The following is a 4,803-nucleotide window of genomic DNA, read 5'->3' on the forward strand; positions in this document are numbered from 1 at the left end:
TGGCTAGGTGTTGCCATGTTGGGTAGTTCATCTTTTCCACCATTCTCTGACATTGGTATGATCAATCTCTCTTTTTTAAATGTTTTTTAAACTGAAGTATTGTTGATTCATAATATAGTGTATGTTGCAGGTGTATAGCCCAGAGATTTAGTTACACATGTATATGTATGTGGGCTTCGCTGATGGCCCAAACAGTAGAGTCCGCCTAAAATGCAGTAGACCCGGGTTCGACCCTTGGATTGGGAAGATCCCCTGGAGAAGAGAAGGGCTACCCACTTCAGTATTCTTTCCTGGAGAATTCCATGACAGAGGCACTCCAGTTCATGGGGTTGCAAAGTCAGACACGATTGATCCACTAACACTTTCACTACGTATATATATATATACATACACATACATATATATATAAGCTTCCCCTCGTGGCTCAGTGGTAAAGAATCCGCCTGTCAATGCAGGAGGCGCAGGCCTGAGCCCTGGGTAGGGAAGATCCCCTGGAGAAGGATATGGCAACCCGCCCCAGTGTTCTTGCCTGGAGACTCCCATGGACAGAAGAGCCTGGCGGGCTGCAGTCCACAGGGTCACAGAGATTTGGGAGTTGGACACGACTGAGGAGCTAAGCAACAGCAATGTATCGCATGTCCTTTTCAGATTCTTCTCCCTTACAGGCTATTATATAACACTGAGTAGAGTTCCCTGGAGAATCCCAGGGACGGGGAGCCTGGTGGGCTTCCGTCTTGGGGTCACACAGAGTCGGACGCGACTGAAGTGGCTCAGCAGCAGCAGCAGCAGCAGCGTTCCCTGTGCCACACAGGGTGTCTCTGTTGTTCATCTGTTTTATATGCTGCTGTTGAGTCACTCAGTTGTGTCTGACTCTTTACGACCCCACGGACTGTAGCCGAGCAGGCTCCGCTATCCGTGGGATTGCCTAGGCAAGAATACTGGAATACTGGAGCGGGTTGCCATTTCCTTCTCCGGGGGATCTTATATGAAAATGACAACCACAGCCTCCTAAGTTATCCCTCCCCTCAGCCCCCTTTCCCATTTTGTGACCATAACTTCACTTTTGGTATCAGTTGAGTCTCTTACTGTTCTGGAAATAAGTTCAATTGTGTCTTTTTTTCTTTTAGATTCTAAATATGAGTGATATCGGTTTTTCCAGGAGTCATATATGGATGTGAGAGTTGGACTATAAAGAAAGCTGAGTGCTGAAGAATGGATGCTTCTGAACTGTGGTGTTGGAGGAGACTCTTGAGAGTCCCTTAGCCTGCAAGGAGATCCAACCAATCCATCCTAAAGGAGATCAGTCCTGGGTGTTCATTGGAAGGACTGATGCTGAAGCTGAAACTCCAATACTTTGGCCACCTCGTGTGACAAGCTGACTCATTTGAAAAGACCCTGATGCTGGAAGGGATTAGGGGCGGGAGGAGATGGGGACGACAGAGAGTGAGATGGCTGGATGGCATCACCGACTCGATGGACATGAGTTTGAGCAAGCTCTGGGAGCTGGTGATGGACAGGGAGGCCTGGCATGCTGCGGTCCACGGGGTCGCGGAGAGTCGGACACGAGTGAGTGACTGGCCTGACTGAACTGATGAGTGACGTCATGTGATGCTCGACTTTGCCTGACTTACTTCACTTTGCAGGATAGTCTCTAGGTCCAGCCATGTTGCTGCCAGTGGCACGACTTCATTCTGTTTTGTATCAATCTCTCTGAGGAGGCAAGGACACAGGTGGAAAGAGAGGCAGCAACTCAACTCCTGTGACCACAGGGGTCTCGGGTGAGGGAGCCAGGATCCCCCAGGGGTCCCGCCTGCGCTCTTCGGCCGCCGCGTCCCCCCACCTCTCACTCTGCGCCTCTGTCTTCATCTCTGTCTCTCTCCATCTCCTTTCTCCTGACTTCCCTGGCACCTGGGTGGACGTCTCCTGAGGCTCTTTTCCCACTGGGCCCTCAGAATGGCTTCAGTCTCTGGCAGCCTCGGGGCACTGGGTCTTCCCCACCTGCCCTCTGAAGGCCTGTCACTTAGGTTGACAGAAGATGCACCCCATCTCCCCATCAGCCAGCGTGGCAGGTTCTCAGGCTTCCAGCAATGTCTTCTGAAGGAATGCCCCTCTCCTCAGCTGTGTGGCCCAGAGAAGGGAGCCTGGGCGGGGCATGCCGTGGGCCACTGCTCCACACCTTCTCCACACCTCTGGGCGCAGCGGGGAGGGCGTGTCACCTGGTGTCCGAGCTGCGATTCTGGGAGGGAAGAGTCTGTGGCAGCCCGCGTTCCACGCGTGTCTGTCCCTGCTTCCCGCTGGAGAGAGGTCTCCATGCCAAGGACAGTGGCCCCCGCATCAGGTTTATTCCACATGTGCCTGTTGGCACTCACAGCGTGATGCGAGAGAGGAAGTCCGGCCCAGTGGTGTAGGCTCCGGGCTGCCGCGATCAGAGTGCTAGGGTGGGAGGAGGCCCCCCAACCTGTCCTGCGTCCCCAGGATTCCCGAGAGCTCATGGTTCTGCTCTGCACTCCAGCATTAATGTCCTGGACTGGGAGCAGGTTGTCATTCAGCATGGTCTGTTCTTCCCCTTGAAGACTGCCTCAGACAGTGAGCTGTTTTTCTGACCTTTTCCGGGAAATCGAAGGTTTTGCTGTCCTGTCGATCCGCAGCATTTCCGGGTCTCCCTTGCCCCTGGCATAGCTCCATGGGACTTCAGTGTTCCGTGTGAGGCGGGCCTAACGGCGTCCCTGCAGACCATGGCTCCCAACACCCCTCAGATCTAGCCCACTGCATTGCTTCCTGTTGGGTCCTCATTTTGTAAAGGGGCTCTGTCATGAGTTTCTGAAGCTGCTGATGCCCCTAAGGGCTTCCCAGGTGGCTCGGTGGTAAAGAATCTGCCTGCCAATGCAGGAGCCGCAAGAGACATGGGTTTGATCCCTGGGTCAGGAAGATCCCTGGAGAAGGAACTGGCAACCCGCTCCAGAATTCTTGCCTCGAGAATCCCTTGGACAGAGGAGCCTGGCAGGCTACAGTCCATAGGGTTACAAAGAGTCAGACATGACTGAAGTGACTTAACACGCACACACACTGCTCTTAAAGGCATCCCTCTCTCTGGAAATTTGACAGCTGGAAGCAGCTCCCCTGACCACCACTTCTGGGGAGTTTAGTGATCTGCTGGTGACTCTTTTCTTCTCTTGTCCTTAGCTTTCTAGGCTGGGACAGGACATCTATGGTCCAAGGGCAGGAGGCACCAGCCTGTTTTACCCCTGGACTCAGTGGGCTCAAACTCGGCAGAAAGTGGGTCCCTGGGATCTCCTTCTGGTCCTTTGACTTCCTGATGCCTGGGATCCGGTGTGGGAGCCCCAGATGCTGGAACTGGTCCCAGGTGGACACAAGCCCTTAGGTGAAGCCGTGGGCAATTGCACCCATTCCGCCATCCACCCTCGAGCTCTGAGTTGTTGGGAGAGGAAAACGGGGAGGACACAGGAGCCCAGATGTGTGACGGTGGCACTTTAGGAAACAGCGGGGTCCAGTGGAGACCACAGTCTCGGCGCCACCAGCCACGATGGGTCACTCGTGTCTAGAAATGGAAGCTGTCTCCATCTCACTTGCCTCATCTATACAAGAATGATGACTGTAGAATAAGAGTTAGCCATTTAACAGTATCTCATGCTGAAGCTGAAACTCCAATCCTTTGGCCACCTCATGCGACGAGTTGACTCACTGGAAAAGACTCTGATGCTGGGAAAGGTTGGGGGAGGGAGGAGAAGGGGACGACAGAGAATGAGATGGCTGGATGGCATCACCGACTCTGTGGACATGAGTTTGCGTGAACTCCGGGAGTTGGTGATGGACAGGGAGGCCTGGCGTGCTGTGATTCATGGGGTTGCGGAGAGTCGGACACGACTGAGCGACTGAACTGAACTGAACTGAGCAGTAAGCGCTTCTGTGTGCCACCGGGGAGCCCTGACTGTGGGCTCCATCTAACCCCGCCCAGGAGGGTGGGGGGCATACCACGGGCAGCCAGGTCAGCTGAGCCTCGGGGAGACTGACACTTGTCCAGGTCCCACGGAGCCCTGGAGGAGGGCAGGGTGCTCCCCGTCCTGGCGCACAGCACCCACCCCCAGGGGCTGGAGCTCCACCAGGGAGGCAAGCAGACGTGAGCTCTCGGAGTGCGATGAAAGATAGCGTCAGCGACGGATGTACAGAGCCGCCTTCTCAAACTCGGGAGTGTTGGCGTACTCCCTGAGTGCCGTGGGAGCATGCGGTCTGGGCCTCGGCCAGGGAGGCATCTGAGGCCCTGCCCGTGAACCACGTCCAGCTGGCCTGAGGGGCACCTTGTCTGGAGGTGGGCGCAGGGGCTCTCTGTGAGCTGGGCGCTGCCCGGAAGCGTGCCAGGGGGAAGCCGCTTATTCGGATCCCGGGAGTCGAGCCCTGGGAGAAGCTGGCGGTCCCAGCAGCGGGGCCTCGGGGCCTCCAGCCACCCTCCACCCGCCCGAGCCGCCCCGTCCACAGGTCCACAGCCAGCGGCTCAGACCCCAGCCCGCAGCCTTCCTGGGTGTGCGGGCCCGCCCTTTACTCCTCGCCAGGCGCGCTCTGCAGCCCGCCCGCAGGCGGAGGGGCTGGGCCCGGGGACGCGTTTCAAGGGCAGCCACAGGGACTGCCTCGGCTCGCCATGTTTCTGCCTGACCGTGACCTTACAGGGGACCCTGGACGTCTCGGCGCACCCTGGTCCAGACGCCTGTGTGAGGGCGCGCGCGCGCCCACATCCGAGCTGGAGAACGAGGGGTCTCCGGGGTCTCCCCGTCTCCCTTCACTCCCCGC

The sequence above is a fragment of the Moschus berezovskii genome, chromosome 6 (genome assembly GCF_049115385.1).
Source record: "Moschus berezovskii isolate FMDL1 chromosome 6, NW_MosBer_1.0, whole genome shotgun sequence".
NCBI lineage: Eukaryota > Metazoa > Chordata > Mammalia > Artiodactyla > Moschidae > Moschus > Moschus berezovskii.